At 34.7% G+C, this 18,560-nt stretch overlaps 1 protein-coding gene across 1 annotated transcript in view; it reads left to right on the top strand.

Annotated features, from left to right (window-relative positions):
• The window catches only part of LOC550708 (E3 ubiquitin-protein ligase MIB1), a 575,562-nt gene that overhangs the window by 494,190 nt on the left and 62,812 nt on the right, over nt 1-18,560 (top strand). The gene's annotated exons all lie outside the window — the stretch shown is intronic.

Raw genomic sequence — 18,560 nt, 5'->3', positions numbered from 1 at the left:
GAATTAATTAATTGAAATAATTTCTAGAAAGAAAAGAATAGAATATTCGTAACTCTCTTCGAACAATCCAAGATCCCGTTAAATGGCATTCCTAGAAAGAAAAAAAATATTCGTAACTCTTAATAATTTTATTTCCAATGAATTAAGACCGAAGAATATAACATCGATGAAATATCCTTTTGAACATAACCTAACCTCTTCGAACAGTTCAAAATCCCGCTAGATGGCATTCCTAGAAAGAAAAAAAATATTCGTAACTCTTAATAATTTCATTTCCAACAAAATAATATCGAAGAATGTAACATCGAAAAAATCCTTTTGAATGTAAAAAACCTAACCTCTTCGAATGATCCAAGATCTCGTTAAATGGCATTTCTAAAAAGAAATGAATATTTGTAATAAATAATTTTACAAAAAAATTTCATTTTAAATGAAACAAGACCGAAGAATGAATATAATAATTTACGAAATATTCTTTTGAACGTAACCTAACCTCTTCGAACAGTTCAAGATCCCGTTAAATGGATCCTAGAAAGAATAATTAATAGAATTAATTAATAGAAATAATTCCTCAAAAGAAAAGAATAAAATATTCGTAACTCTCGATAATTTATATTATATAATTTGTCTTCAAAAGAAACTTTTTAACAAAATAAGACCGAAGAATATTATCGATGAAATCTTTTCGAATATAAAAACCTAACCTCTTCGAACAATCCAAGATCTCGTTAAATGGGGGGCATTCCTAGAAAGAATAATTAATAGAATTAATTAATAGAAATAATTCCTAGAAAGAAAAGAATAGAATATTCGTAATTCTCGATAATTGACAATTTGTCTTCAAAAAAAAATTTTTAACAAAACAAGACTGAAGAATATAACATCGATGAAATATCCTTTTGAACGTAACCTAACTTCTTCGAACAACTTAAAATCCCATTAAATGGCATTTCTAAAAAGAAAAGAATATTTGTAATAAATAATTTCACAAGAAAATTTCATTTTAAATGAAATAACCAAAGAATAAATATAATCGATGATATCCTTTTGAACGTAATCTAATTTCTTCGAACAGTTCAAAATCCCATTAAGTGGATCCTAGAAAAAATAATTAATAGAATTAATTAATGAAAATAATTCCTAGAAAAAAAAGAATATTCGTAGCTCTCGATAATTTCATAAAAAAATTTCATTTTAAATGAAACAAGACCGAAGAATGAATATAACATCGATGAAATATCCTTTTGAACCTAACCTTTTCGAACAACTTAAAATTTCATTAAATGGCATTTCTAGCAAAAAAAAGAATAGAATATTCCTAGTTCTCGATAACTTCACAGGAAAATTTCATTTTAAATAAAACAAGACCAAAGAATAAATATAATCGATGAAATATCCTTTTGAACGTAACCTAACCTCTTCGAACAATTTAAAATCCCATTAAATGGCATTTCTAGCAAAAAAAAGAATAGAATATTCCTAGTTCTCGATAATTTCACAGGAAAATTTTATTTTAAATGAAACAAGACCGAAGAATGAATATAATAATCTACGAAATATCCTTTTGAACGTAACCTAACCTCTTCGAACAGTTCAAGATCCCGCTTCAAGATGGCACTGCCGACGAATAACCCTCGTACAACTCTCGATAATTCTTGCAACTTCTAAAGCAGAGGAGAGGACGTGCAGTGTTATCTCCCCGTTGTTGAAAGGACACGAGCACAAAAACAAACGGGGGATGGAATCTCCCCACTCTCTCGTTGGAAGGCTCACGTACGCAGGTGGCGGCGTTTTCGTGGCATCGTTCCGCGTAATTACGTAATCCGTTTACTCCGCGCTGCACGACGCGCGGAATACGAATACCACGCGTTTTCCGTCCACAGTGGCGGCGGCCACCTCTCGCCGCGAAATAATTGCGCTCGCAATAAATACACTGGGCCGGCTAATTTTATTCCCCGCGATGCTCGTTCCCGCGGTCAGTTATTAGATCACTATGATGAACGAGCAGCCGAGTCCTGCTGCTCGAAAACAGAGACTTTGTCGATCCTCTCCACGGATAAAATTATCCCTAATGAAATACACATTCCTCTTTCTCTCTCTCTCTCTTCTTTTTCATTCAGATTCGTAGCAATCGTTGCTTACATTGTTTATAATCTTCACATTTTCTAAAATTTGTCACAAGCTTACTTTCCATTACATTTTGTCACAATTAAATAGTATAGCAATCGAAGATTTGAAAATTTTCACCTCATCCTCTCTCCCTGCTATCTTAAGGGGGAGGAGAACTCGAAAATGAAAAACGATAAGTAAATAGAAAACAGAGACTTTGTCGATCCTCTCCACGGATAAAATTATCCCTAATGAAATACACATTCCTCTTTCTCTCTCTCTCTCTCTCTCTCTTCTTTTTCATTTCATTCAGATTCGTATCAATCGTTGTTTACGATCTTCACATTTTGTAAAATTTATCACAAGCTTATTCTCCATTACATTATCTCGTCACAATTAAATAGCATAATAATCGAAGATTTGAAAAATTTCACCTCATTCTCTCTCCCTGCTATCTTAAGGGGGAGGAGAACTCGAAAATGAAAAACGATAAGTAAATAGAAAACAGAGACTTTGTCGATCCTCTCCACGGATAAAATTATCCATAATGAAATACACATTCCTCTTTCTCTCTCTCTCTCTCTCTCTCTTCTTTTTCATTTCATTCAGATTCGTATCAATCGTTGTTTACGATCTTCACATTTTGTAAAATTTATCACAAGCTTATTCTCCATTACATTATCTCGTCACAATTAAATAGCATAATAATCGAAGATTTGAAAAATTTCACCTCATTCTCTCTCCCTGCTATCTTAAGGGGGAGGAGAACTCGAAAATGAAAAACGATAAGTAAATAGAAAACAGAGACTTTGTCGATCCTCTCCACGGATAAAATTATCCATAATGAAATACACATTCCTCTTTCTCTCTCTCTCTCTCTCTCTCTTCTTTTTCATTTCATTCAGATTCGTATCAATCGTTGTTTACGATCTTCACATTTTGTAAAATTTGTCACAAGCTTACTCTCCATCACATCTCGTCACAGTTAAATAGCATAATAATCGAAGATTTGAAAAAAATCACTTCATCCTTTCTCCCTGCTTAACAGCAAAGGGAGAGGAGAAACTCGAAAATGAAAACTGATAAATAAATAGATAGATCCCAAGCACATTCGAGTGCTGGAACAGCTCTCGTTGGAGCGGGTAGTACGTGGCAACGCGGCTCGTTCATCACGACGATCTAATAACCCTGTTGTACGCGGAGGGGGGAGGAGGAGGTGGCTTGTACAGTGGCGAGATGGACGGTCCCGCTTTGTTGCAGAAATTACGGGATTCCAGCCGTATCCCTAACCCTCCCCTAACCCTCGCCAGATCTCCGGCCGATCTCTGTCACCGGGCCTCTTTTGTCCGCCGCCTCCTTTGTCCCGCGATCGGGAACCGCGTCCAACTTCCACTTTCGGAAACCGGCGAAACGGCCGATATTTGCTCGCCGAAATGATCTCCTCGAATACGAATCCCTTCTCTCTCTCTCTCTCTCTCTCTCTCTCTCTCTCTCTCTCTCTCTCTCTCTCTCTCTCTCTCTCTCTCTCTCTCTCTCTCTTTGTAGGCTACGCTCTTTATGTATATATATATAGGAGTGTCCCGCATCGGTCTTTTTATTCGTGGAGAAATCGTTTTCGAAAATGGATGCATTCCTCGATTCGCATTTCCTATTCTCGACACGTACGGGATATAATTAAGTCGATTCCCTGTCTGATTGATCGATCGAGTTCAAGTATGTGATATCGAGTATTTTTGCCGAGTGTAAAATAAATTTTCGCCCACTTGAAAATATAATGTTCCTTGTTAAATTATATATAAATAAAAGAAATATAGATTTTTAAGTCTAAGCTTTATTAGAAGCTTTATTTTTTAATATTTCTTTTAAATAATTTTATTTTTATAATAAATTAAAATTAAAAATTTAAATTGAGAGAGACGTGTTAAAGATAAAATATTTTAATTTATAAATAAAAAATAATTTAGTTAATTTATACTGTTTTAAATGTTTTTATTTATTTAATTTAATTTTACTTAAATTTTTTTGAATTTAGTTTTTTAATTTTTTTTTTTGATTTTATTTGATTTATTCAAGTTTTTTGAATTTAGTTTTTTAATTTTTTTTTTTTGAGTTTATTTGATTTATTTAAGTTTTTTTGAATTTAGTTTTTAATTTTTTTGATATTTATTTGATTTATTTAAGTTTTTTTAAATTTAGTTTTTAATTTTTTTGAGTTTATTTGATTTATTCAAGTTTTTTGAATTTAGTTTTTAATTTTTTTGAGTTTATTTGATTTATTTAAGTTTTTTTGAATTTAGTTTTTAATTTTTTTGAGTTTATTTGATTTATTCAAGTTTTTTGAATTTAGGTTTTAATTTTTTTTTTTTGAGTTTATTTGATTTATTTAAGTTTTTTTGAATTTAGTTTTTAATTTTTTTGAGTTTATTTGTTTGCGATCCTCAAGCAAATATCGATGAAACGTTTGTTACGAATTCTTTTCTCTTTAATTACTGAAAAGTCAACGTGTTTCGAGCAACTATATACTATTACATACTCTATCACACGCCATCCTTAAAGATTCGATTCGAACTGGCCTCCTGGTATCGCCTCGAGTTTGTTCTAGAGGGAGGGGGGGAGGAGGAAAAAAAGGAGGGAGGAAATTATCCAAAGATCTCTTAGCGAAGTCCGGTGGACCTCTTCGACCTCGAGCTCTCGAGGACGCTGACTGAGCTCGCAATCGGATCAGGAGTTGTGCCGCATTGCGGGGTGCACCTCCCTCTTCCTTCCTTCCCTCTCTCCCTCTCTCTTTCTCTGCCCGTCTTCTTTCCTTTCGGATCGTTCCTTGCCACCCTCTCCTGCATGGAACGTGCATCGACGCCGGCAAACATCCCACGTCCTTTCACCGTTCCCTTCGTTACCTTGACCGTGTAATTAGACGCGAGGATGGCTTCCAACGGTCCGAGACATGCACGAATATCGTGGCCGATGTCTCGTCGCCGAGAGGGAAGGAAATGAACGGCAAAGATGGATCCAATTCTTCCTTCAATTCCCGAATTGTTTCTCCTCTCGAGTTTGAATGATTGCTTGAAAACAAATTTTAAAGCAAAATTTTGGAGAAGCGATTCGTATTCGATAATTTTGAAATTCAAAAGTGGGAGGGGAATTTTTTTTTAAAGTAAAGTATGAAGTACAGTAAGATAAAAATAAAATAGATGAAAGAAATTAAATTTGAAATAGAAATATCACTTCGGTGATACGATTTGGAATTATTATTCTCGTTTTATCTTATCGTTGATTGAAAAAATTCATTCACTTTTTTATGTTTTTTATCTTAAGACAAAAATTTAGTTTCACTTTGAGTCTCTTTCAAAGTATATATTCTTCTAAACTTTCCCTAATATAGATGAACCTTCTGCTTCTTCCAGTTGCTCAAATAAAAGGCGCGTTCAAAATGTTGACGAAAATTACTCGTACATTTACTTGCTTCATCACACTTTCTTACCTTGAATAATTTTTTTGTAATTTAAAAAATAATTACAATTATATATTTTTCCTTTCACGTTTAAATTATTATTATCTGAAAACTTAAATTCGATCGACAATCGAAATTGAATTCGTTGCCAAGACTTTTGAAGAGGGATGGACGAGTCGATGACGAGTCCTGGAAAAAAGCGATAAATTATTGTTTCGAGGGAAACGAAGGTGGAATGGACGAGCGAGATAAATCGAGATCCAGCGGCGGGAAATTTAATTCCCCGCCTCGATTTATGCCCCGCTCGTGGCAACAACCTTTCTTTCTCTCTCTCTCTCGTGGGTACATTGCGGGTGACTTACAGCCCAAGTTTGCTCCGCCCGAAAGAAGCATTCGCGTGTTTACCGGCCGAGCGCCGACAAAGGAACCGCGTCGGCCAAACTTTATGAAACACGGCGCGGTTTATCGCGAGAGAAGTGGCCGCGAATCGAATACAAATTCTCGATTCTGCACATCTCTCTCTCTCTCTCTCTCTCTCTCTCTCTCTCTCTCTCTCTCTCTCTCTATCTGTTCTATCTTTTGCTTTTACTGAATTACGAATTATTCTCTCTATTCGAAAATATGGTATACGTTTGAACGAAAAATCTTAGATTATCTCGAATTTTATTTACGTTTGAGTTAGTGGAATTTTGGAATTTGAGGACGAAAAATTAGTTTTTTTTTTTAGGGGAAATTCTAGATTATCCAAAGTTTCGAAGAGCAATATTCATTATATTTGGCATATGTTCGAGTCAAGTTGGAATTTGAAGATGAAAAATTAGTTTTTTTTTAAGGGGAAATCTTAGATTATCCAGAATATTGAAGAGCAATATTTATTATATTTGGCATACGTTCGAGTTAAATTGGAATTTGAAGACAAAAAATTAGTTTTCTTTTTAAGGGGAAATTTTAGATTATCCAGAATTTCGAAAAGTAATATTCATTATTATTTTCATTATTTATGTTCGATTTAAGTGGAATTTTGGAATTTGAGAATGAAAAATTAGTTTTTTTTTTAAGGGGAAATTTTAGATTATCCAGAATTTCGAAAAGTAATATTCATTATATTTGGCGTTATACGTTCGAGTTAAATTGGAAGTTAGATCTTAGATCTTAGATCTTAAATCTTAGATCCAGAGAAGTGGCTGCGAATCGAACAAATCCTCGATTTTGCATCTCTCTCTCTCTCTCTCTCTCTCTCTCTCTCTCTCTGTCTTTTGCTCTTCGAATTATTAATTATTCCCTCTATTCGAAAATATGATATACGTTTGAAGGAAAATCCAGAGTCTGGAAGAGCAATATTCATTATATTTGGCATACGTTCGAATTGGAATTTCAAGACGAAAAATTAATTTATTTTCTAAGAGAAATGAATAAAATAATGACGGATGTAATTTCAAAATGGAAAATTTTTAATAAATACGAAATAATTTACGTGAATTTAAGAGAGAAGAGATGCCAAATCGAAGAGATTGACAAACAATAGTTATTATCTTGCAACAAGCTATTACAATAATAATACGAAGAAAAAAGAAAAATTAGAACACCATGCTGTTAATAAAAAGTTGCAAAATTCCTCTGACAATGATAAAAATATTGTTGTTCTTCGATTCTACTGAATCGAATTGGAATATTCAATTTAAGTCATCGATAGTTTTGAAAATAATATTTCTATTATCAAACCAACACCAAAAATCGTATTTTACATTCAACGATACATTCCACGTTTTGTAACATTATAAAGAATCTAGAAAATATTTAAAAAACATCAAACATAAATAAACGTGTCACCGCTTGGTTCCAAATTTTAAAAATTCTTCCTAACAACATCCTAACCTTAACGATCCAAGCGCGGTTCATTCGAACATCGATAGTTTTGAAAATAATATTTCTATTATCAAACCAACACCGAAAATCGTATTTTACATTCAACGATACATTCCACGTTTTGTAACATTGTAAAGAATCTAGAAAACAATATTTAAAAAACATCAAACATAAATAAACGTGTCACCGCTTGGTTCCAAATTTTAAAAATTCTTCCTAACAACATCTTAATCTTAACGATCCAAGCGCGGTTCATTCGAACGTTCATCGATAATTTTGAAAATAATATTTCTTATCAAACCAACACCGAAAATCGTATTTCGATTTGAAATAAAAATAATCTAGCCATTCCTCGTTTTGTAATATTATAAAGAGCCCAAGAAGCGATATTTAAAAAACATCAAACATAAATAAACCGCTTGGTTCCAAATTTTAGAAATTCTTCCTAACAACATCCTAACCTTAACGATCCAAGCGCGGTTCGCTCGAACATCGATAGTTTTGAAAATAATATTTCTTATCAAACCAACACCGAAAATCGTATTTCGATTTGAAATAAAAATAATCTAACCATTCAACGATACATTCCTCATTTTGTAACATTATAAAGAATCTAGAAAACAATATTTAAAAAACATCAAACATAAATAAACCGCTTGATTCCAAATTTTAAAAATTCTTCCTAACAACATCTTAATGATCCAAGCGCGGTTCATTCAAACGTTCATCGATAATTTTGAAAATAATATTTCTTATCAAACCAACACCGAAAATCGTATTTCGATTTGAAATAAAAATAATCTAGCCATTCCTCGTTCTGTAACATTATAAAGAGCCCAAGAAGCGATATTTAAAAAACATCAAACATAAATAAACGTGTCACCGCTTGGTTCCAAATTTTAAAAATTCTTCCTAACAATATCTTAACCTTAACGATCCAAGCGCGGTTCATTCGAACATCGATAGTTTTGAAAATAATATTTCTATTATCAAACCAACACCGAAAAATGGTTCCAAAAAATTCTTCCTAACCTTAACGATCCAAGCGCGGTTCATTCGAACATCGATAGTTTTGAAAATAATATTTCTTATCAAACCAACACCGAAAAATGGTTCCAAAAAATTCTTCCTAACAACATTCTAACCTTAACGATCCAAGCGCGGTTCATTCGAACGTTCATCGATAGTTTATTTATACGAAATGGAGGAAGAAGAGAAGGAGATGCAATGTTGTGACACGGTTGGCCGCCTTTGTACGCGGCGTTCCACTTGGCAAAAGGAGGGGAGGGGAGGGATGTCGTTCACCGGATGTCCTCGACACGCGCGCATCCTCCACACGAGCGTGTCACGGACACGGGATCGTTGGAGACGGCCCCGTGTTCGTATCCCCTGCACGCGCACACAGATATATATATATATATATATATATATATATATATATATATATACGGCGAGCTCTGGATATATCGAACCCTTATGCATAATGCATTAAGGGATGACGGCAAGTATGGATATATTACTCGCCAGAGGCCAATGTTATTCTCCCCGGCGTCTCACTGGCTAATGTTGATAAGGAAGAGCAACGTGGCGGGCAACCGGCGTGCAAGGGGGACGAAGATGGAGCAACGAGCGTTCATTAAGGCGAGCTTTATGGATCCCTCTCTCCCTCTCTTTCTCTCGCTCTCTTTGGCTGTGTTATTCCTGCCGCGAAAAAGGGCGAAACCCTCGAAATCCTGGGAAATCGCGTTACAATTTCCAAGGAAATTATTCGGTTATTATTATTCGTGGCAAAGAAAATACGAGGGATTGTTATTATACATATACATCTCTTTTCGTTTCGTTAAATTTTAAAAATTACTCGAGAGAAACATAAAGAGAGATATATATATATATATATTTTTATTATATATTTATTATATATATTGGGTTGGCAACTAAGTAATTGCGGATCTCACTCGTAGATAGCTTCAGTTGAATTTTTAGGTTTGCTGGCGTAATCCAAATATAAAACACGTTTTGTTATTTGATAGTTGGCAATTCAGCTGTCAATCGGTAAAAAGAGTTTTTTGATCGGTTGCGTAGTTTTCGTTTGGCGTTGGTTGAAAAATGGAAAATCAAAAGGAACATTATCGTCATATTTTGCTTTTTTATTTTCGCAAAGGGAAAAACGTATCGCAAGCTCACAAAAAGTTATGTTTATGGCGATTGTTTAAGCCTTAAAAGAACGGCAGTGTCAAAATTGGTTTGACAAATTTCGTTCTGGTAATTTTTCACTCAATAATGATGATGATATCAAATCGTACCTGATTCAGTTTTTTGCTAATAAAAACCACAAGTTTTATGAATGTGGGATTATGATGCTGCCTGAAAGATGGCAAAAGGTCATTGATCAAAATCGGCAACACATTACGGAATAAAGTTATTTAGTTCCATGAAAAAATTGTCTTTGATTTTCTAAAAAAAATCCGCAATTACTTACTTGTCAACCCAATATATTATATATATTCATTATATATCTTTTTTATATACCTCTCTCTTTATGTTTCTAATATAATTTTTGAAATTTAATGAAATAGAAAGAGATGTGTGTATATATGTAGAGGTTTCGAAAGATGTGTTCGAAAGTCGATCAAAGGGGAACGATTTCGAAAGGGAAATTCGAAAGGAGACACTTGTATATATATATATATATCTGTGGCGGGATATGGAATGTTTTCATTGGAGGCAGGCAGTTTTAAAAATAACGCGAAATTTTAATCACGAGCGGGGTTCGCATTCAAAAACGTCGACGGTGAAGAGAAAGAGAGAAGGAGAGAGGAAGAGAGAGAAAAGGAATCACAATTTGCCCGCGAGTTGGTTGGCCGACGTAAAAATATATAAAAGGTATGGCGAATGGTGGAGGGCCGCCCATTGATAACGAACCAACCAAAAATATGCTTCCAAGCGTTCCTCCCATTGGGTTACAACCACCGTGTCTCGATGGGGCTTCGGCCCTTGTCGGCCGAAAATTGCCCGGCTCCGGAATTCATGCCTCGAAAAATCCGATGAAGGTTCAACTTGCCTTTTCAAATTCCACGGATGGAATCGATATCCATCCAACTTTCCATCGATCCGACCGCGACTTTCCATTCTTCCACTGTTTCTTTCTTTCTTTCTCCTCTTTGAAAAATACTTTACGATCGATATTTTTCTTTATTCGGGGATGGATGATGGAAGGATTATATTGAAAATTATCGTTGGGATTAAAGAAATGTTTCGTAGAGATGCAAGCTTTCAGCTTTTGTGTCTGATCTATTTCAACTATCCTCGGATAGCAAACGAGACGAAAGGTAAATTCACGTGCAGGATAGAAATAGTAAGAGAGTATGTCTTAATCGGGTGAACGTTGAATGGAAGAACCTTCATTTTGAATGGTTAGGAAGGTAAAGTACAAATTTTAGGGAGGTGGAGGTTGTTCAGGGAAGGGTTCGCTTAATATCCCTCTTTTTTCTCTTATATCCATTCCTATTACTGGAGAGTGATAATGGAAACGAAATTCCTACGTGAAATTGGTATCGATAATGTATCTATATGACTTGCAGTTCCTGAGATATCATTATTTATAAAGAAAAGATAATTTTTAATCATTTAATAAACCCGATTAAATCCTATTAAAATTAGGAAAACTTTGAACCGTCGTAACTCCGAGGATAATCACTTCCGATCAACGAATGAAAGATCGATGGAAGCGCGATACTTTACGCTTTGAAACGCCTTCTCATTTATCCCTATACGACTTCCGGTTCCCGAGATATCATCGTGTAAATAAAACATAATTTTGAATCATTCGTCAAAAACGCGATTAAATCCTATTAAAATTAGAAAAACTTTGAACCGTCGTAACTCCGAACACAGTTACTTCCGGTCAACGAATGAAAGATCGATGGAAGCGCAATATTTTACGCTTTGAAACGCTTTCTCATTTATCCCTATACGACTTCCGGTTCCCGAGTTATCATCGTGTAAATAAAACATAATTTTTAATCATTCGTCAAAAACGCGATTAAATCTATTAAAATTAGAAAAACTTTGAACCGTCGTAACTTTGAGAATAGTCACTTCTGGTCAACGAATGAAAAATCGATAGAAGCGTGGTACTTTACGCTTTGAAACACTTTTTCATTTATCCCTATACGACTTCCGGTTCCCGAGTTATCGTCGTGTAAAGAAAAGATAATTTTTAATCATTCGTCAGAAACACGATTAAATCCTATTAAAATTAGGAAAAACTTTGAACCGTCGTAACTCCGAACACAGTTACTTCCGGTCAACGAATGAAAGATCGATGGAAGCGCAATATTTTACGCTTTGAAACGCTTTCTCATTTATCCCTATACGACTTCCGGTTCCCGAGTTATCATCGTGTAAATAAAACATAATTTTTAATCATTCGTCAAAAACGCGATTAAATCTATTAAAATTAGAAAAACTTTGAACCGTCGTAACTTTGAGAATAGTCACTTCTGGTCAACGAATGAAAAATCGATAGAAGCGTGGTACTTTACGCTTTGAAACGCTTTTTCATTTATCCCTATACGACTTCCGGTTCCCGAGTTATCGTCGTGTAAAGAAAAGATAATTTTTAATCATTCGTCAGAAACGCGATTAAATCCTATTAAAATTAGGAAAACTTTGAACCGTCGTAACTCCGAACACAGTTACTTCCGATCAACGAATGAAAGATCGATGGAAGCGCAATATTTTACGCTTTGAAACGCTTTCTCATTTATCCCTATATGACTTCCGGTTCCCGAGATATCATCGTGTAAAGGAAAGAGTAATTTTTAATCGTTTACCATCTCGATCCTCGGTTGCTTATTCGCACCTTGCCTCGCTAAAGCGACCAATAACAAGCGACGGACGTGATTCCTGGAAAAACCTAGTAGTACGCATTTCCAAGAAAAATATCTAGGTCACTAGGTTGCGGTCGCCCATTCATAATCTCGTACACCGGCGGCTCGAGCACTTCTATGGACACTTCAAATTCTTATATCTCGGTAACCAATCGAGATATCGGGATGAATCAAAAAGTGACTTCAATGGTATGATTTCCTTCATTTTCTGGCTCGATTTCGATAACGAAATTTTTAATATTTTTTACGTAATGAAAATTCCAATTTTTATCTATAACTCCGCACTATCATAATCCAACCTTTTTAATCGCTCTCTCTCTCTCTTTCTCTCATACATATCGCGTATTACTTTCCTTCATCGACGCGAAAAAATATTTATTTAAATTTTAAACGCGTCCTATCCATTTCATCAGATTTATCATACTACTAGTAGATTCCTCGTGTCGTGGAAAGTCACGATTTTTCACGCTGGAAAAATGGTTTTCTCTCCATATTCCAAGAATAGTTTCCAAGGAATCAAGATCCAATATATATATCAAGTTCCTATATACATATATATCCGGCCAAGATGAAATTATTCCACAAATCAAACGTTACATCCCTACCTCCCCTCCCCCCTCTCTCTCCCCAACGGTTCGACGTAACACGGCCGCGACGTCAATACGTTTCACGGGGACGTTTCTCGACGACGATATTTCACCAAGGATTCCTTTGATCAATAGTTACCTACCCCGATTCTCGATCCGCGGCTTACCGTCGCAATTTCGCGGATCGCGCGAGATTTACTACACGCCGCAAACTGACAACGCGAAATCCACCCCCCCCCCTCCTCCCTCTCCCTCCTGTTTAATAACCGGTGTCCGTCTTTATTGCCACGGGTCCTCGTTTACACGTTTACATTTGTATCCCACTTTACCGCCCACTTTACGATCCGTCGTAGATTATCGGATAATGCGCGATCATCTTTTAAGCCGATTCACGGGTTGACCGAACGCGGTTGAATCGAACGAGGATCGAGATCGAGCCAGTCGAAGCGCGAAAAGGATTAAAATTCGAGATCGAGAAAATTATATAAATATATTCGATTATATCTACTTGAGATCCAAGATCTCGATCGAATCGATTGAATTGAATAATTAACGATTATAATATACATAATATAATATAATATCATAACATCTTATATATATAAAAATATATATATTCGATTATATCTACTTGAGATCCAAGATCGATCGATCGAATTGAATAATTAACGATTATAACATATATATATAATATAATATCATAACATCTTTTAAGCCGATTCACGGATTGATTGAACGCGGTTGAATCGAACGAAGATCAAAATCGAGCGCGAAAAGGATTAAAATTTGAGATCAAGAAAATTATATAAATATATTCGATTATATCTACTTGAGATCCAAGATCGATCGATCGAATTGAATAATTAACGATTATAATATATATAATATCATAACATCTTATATATATAAATATATATATTCGATTATAACTACTTGAGATCCAAGATCGATCGAATCGATCGAATTGAATAATTAACGATTATAATATACATAATATAATATAATATCATAACATCTTATATATATAAAAATATATATATTCGATTATATCTACTTGAGATCCAAGATCGATCGATCGAATTGAATAATTAACGATTATAACATATATATATAATATAATATCATAACATCTTTTAAGCCGATTCACGGATTGATTGAACGCGGTTGAATCGAACGAAGATCAAGATCGAGCGCGAAAAGGATTAAAATTTGAGATCAAGAAAATTATATAAATATATTCGATTATATCTACTTGAGATCCAAGATCGATCGATCGAATTGAATAATTAACGATTATAATATATATAATATCATAACATCTTATATATATAAATATATATATTCGATTATAACTACTTGAGATCCAAGATCGATCGAATCGATCGAATTGAATAATTAACGATTATAATATACATAATATAATATAATATCATAACATCTTATATATATAAAAATATATATATTCGATTATATCTACTTGAGATCCAAGATCGATCGATCGAATTGAATAATTAACGATTATAACATATATATATAATATAATATCATAACATCTTTTAAACCGATTCACGGATTGATTGAACGCGGTTGAATCGAACGAAGATCAAGATCGAGCGCGAAAAGGATTAAAATTTGAGATCAAGAAAATTATATAAATATATTCGATTATATCTACTTGAGATCCAAGATCGATCGATCGAATTGAATAATTAACGATTATAATATATATAATATCATAACATCTTATATATATAAATATATATATTCGATTATAACTACTTGAGATCCAAGATCGATCGAATCGATCGAATTGAATAATTAACGATTATAATATACATAATATAATATAATATCATAACATCTTATATATATAAAAATATATATATTCGATTATATCTACTTGAGATCCAAGATCGATCGATCGAATTGAATAATTAACGATTATAATATAATATAATATCTTAACATCTTTTAAGCCGATTCACAGATTGACCGAACGAGGATCAAGATCGAGCGAGTCAAAGCGCGAAAAGGATAAAAATTTAAAATCGAGAAAAAAAAAGTATATATTTATATATATTCGATTCTATATCTACTTGAAATCCAAGATCGATCGATCGAATTGAATAATTAACGATTATAATATATATATATATATATATTAATTAATTAACGATTCGAGAAAGAGAGTTTTTACGTTCTTTCGAATCGAATCGTGTCGGCCGTCAACTTACGCCCGTTGTAACGAAGATAAAGCCAAAGTGGAATCCGAAGTTGGGAGGAAGGGAGGGGAGAGTTGGCGAAATGTCGACGGCGAAACTCGAGCCGCGAGGGGGGGAGGGAGACAAGATCGAAGTTTCGACTCGGGAGGAGCTGGTCGACCGAGTACGGGAGCGTCTAGGATTTCGTAGGCGAGGCTGTAGGCGCGAGAGAGGGAGGGAGGGGGTTACCTTGTACCCGGAGACTGTTAACAACCATCAAAGAAAATCCCTGCCCCCTGAATAATGAACGAGCTCCCATTTGGTTAAGGAGTTGGCACGAAACTCGATTGCCTTGTATCCCTTGTTAATAATAATCCCTCTCGAATAATATCATCGTCTCAATTACGTGTATATATATATATATATATATATATATATATATATATATATTATTTAATCCTGGTCGCCAATTTTATTTATTTAATAAAATTTGTTTCTCATTGCACTTCTCTTGTTGCAATCCTATTCTCGTTTCGTTTTATTTCGTCTCGTACGATGTTCTAATTTATCATTGGAAACTTTGATCCGTCGATAACTGCTCGTTGCTCGATCGATAATCTTGTATCGATCGATCGCGTTTGCTCTCCGCCTCGATTTTTTGACGGATACTTTTGATTTGTACTTTTTACATATTTTTTTGGATATTTTTGGACACGGAAATCGATAAACTGGAACGCAAGGGATCTCGAGTTTTTCTCTCGAGGGCGGAGGTGCAGCAGGATGTCGGATTTATTACGTGTTTCGCGAGGCATTGGCGCGCGACACCAGTTTGCGCCGCCGAATCGTGGTCACAGCTGTGGACGATCGTCCATGAAAATAATAAAAAAAAATAAAGAAGGAAGGAAATCGAACGAGGGCGCGTCGTAAACCGTTCGACAATCTTCGACATCGAATTCGACGAGTGTTCGAGTCGCTCAACTTTCTTTCGTATATCGCCGATAAACGCCTCCTTCCTTTCCCCTTCCACCGTTCAGCGAATAGTCGTGGACATTGGTTCTTATTTCGATGAAATTCTGAATACTTTTTTTATTTCTTTTTTCTTTCGTTCTCTATTTCTTCCGTATATATATATATATATATATATGCGCAAAATTCGTATCTTCCTTCTTTTTCCACTTTCAGGAAATAAAGCAATCGTGCATCGACATTTTTAATAATCTTAAACTATCTTTTTTTCTTTTTCGTTGGCAACACTTTACCGCGCAAAATTCAAATCTTACATGAACGAAGCAAGGATTGTTAAACAGCGAAGTGTATATTTCCTTCCTTTTCACTTACTGTGGAATAAAGCGACATTTTTAACAATGTGAACTATTTTTTTTTTCGTTGGCAACACTTTAATGGCGCAAAATTCAAATCTTACGCGAACGTAAGCTAAACATATCCTCCTTCTTAGTTTTCAGTGGAATAAAGCGACATTTTTAATAATCCTGAACTGTCTTTTTTTTTTGTTGGTAACACTTTACCGCACGCAAATGGCGCAAAATTCAAATCTTGCGTAAACGTAGCGTGTGAACGAGGCGAGGATTGTCAAACAGCGAAATATATCCTCCTTTTTTTTTCACTTTCAGAATAAAGCAATCGTGCGACGACATTTTTAATAATCTTAAACTGTCTTTTTTTTTTTCGTTGGCAACACTTTAATGGCGCAAAATTCAAATCTTATACGAACGTAAGCTAAACGTATCTTCCTTCTTAATTCATTTTCAATAGAATAAAGCGACATTTTTAATAATCCTGAACTCTTTTTTTCTTTTTCGTTGGCAACACTTTAATGGCGCAAAATTCAAATCTTACGCGAACGTAAGTTAAACGTATCCTCCTTCTTAGTCCATTTTCAATGGAATAAAGCGACATTTTTAATAATCCTGAACTGTTTTTTTTTCTTTTTTGTTGGCAACACTTTAATGGCGCAAAATTCAAATCTTGCACGCATGTAAGCTAAACATATCCTCTTTCTTAGTTTTCAATGGAATAAAGCGACATTTTTAATAATCCTGAACTTTTTTCTTTTTCGTTGGCAATACTTTACCGCGCAAAATTCAAATCTTACGCGAACGTAAGTTAAACATATCCCCCTTCTTAATCCATTTTCAATGGAATAAAGCGACATTTTTAATAATCCTGAACTCTTTTTTTCTTTTTCGTTGGCAACACTTTAATGGCGCAAAATTCAAATCTTGCGCGAACGTAAGCGAAGCATATCCTCCTTTCTCCACTTTCAGTAGAATAAAGCGATCATGCGCCAAGTAGAATAGGACATTCGTGGACAGAGGAGAAACGGTGTTAGATTCTCGTGCTTGGAGAGGAGACGTTTGATTCCGCGTGCAACTTTCCAGTGTATTTCCAGTGTATTTCCAGTCGAATTTTACGAAAGGAGGACCACCACTCCTTTCATTCCGCCCGCGTAAAACGTTTCGATTTGCAATTTCGCCCGCTTTAACTCGCCTCGTCTTCCGGATTCAAATAGGAGAAGTCGACGAGGGATACACAGGTCCTTTGCCCTTTTTCCTCTTCTTGTTTTTCTTCGAAAAGCCAAGAGATACGTTTGCCAATTCGAATGGATCCGAACGTGGAATGGAAAATGCTCGAATCGCATTACGAACTCGCGAGCAATTTTATAATAAAAAATAAAATTATAGAAGTGTTGACTCGGTTCGATGATTTCGTTAATATTCCATCGATATCTTAAAATCGGATCTCGGGAATGAAGCGCGTGGGTTTCTTGCGTAGGCGAAGCGAAATTTTGAAGGTTCGAGAATTGATTCGTCGTGGGACGTTTTAATTAAAACATTTCGTTGCCGTCGAAATGATTAATATCAAAAAAATGTTATAAAAATGTTGTAACAGGATAGATATATATTTTTGTACAGACGTGAAACTGGTACAATTTTATCATTAATAATATTTGATATTTCTCTTTTAAATTAAAAAAAAAAAAAAACGCTTTAAACATCGATCCAAATAATAAAAAAAGAAATACTCGATAATAATTTTTAATTCGTTCAAAACGAACATATAACAATTCAAAAATATATTAAAATTCTCACCGAAGAGAATTCGTTTAAAACGTGTTCGATCTTTTCGTTCTCATTTCACTTTCCACGGATCCAAAGAAAAAGAGATTTATTCGTTTAAATATACATTTAAATCATCGTGTGAAAAAACTTTTCCAAACGCCGTCATCTCGATTCCCCAATTAATTGTTCCCTCGATTATCAATTAACTCGTTTTTACGTTTCCACTTGGCCGACCTTAGCTGCGGTTATTCCACTCGTCTGACTCATAACCGATCCCTAATTGTCACTCCGCGACTACCTTATTCTACTTATCCCCTCTCTCTGTCTTTCTTTCTCTCTTTCTCTCTCTATCTCTCCCTCCCTTTCTTCGTTCT

Source organism: Apis mellifera, linkage group LG16 (assembly GCF_003254395.2).
Source record: "Apis mellifera strain DH4 linkage group LG16, Amel_HAv3.1, whole genome shotgun sequence".
NCBI classification, from domain to species: Eukaryota; Metazoa; Arthropoda; class Insecta; order Hymenoptera; family Apidae; genus Apis; species Apis mellifera.
The sequence above is the reverse complement of the archived record's forward strand: the minus strand, read 5'-3'. Positions and strand labels throughout refer to the sequence as shown.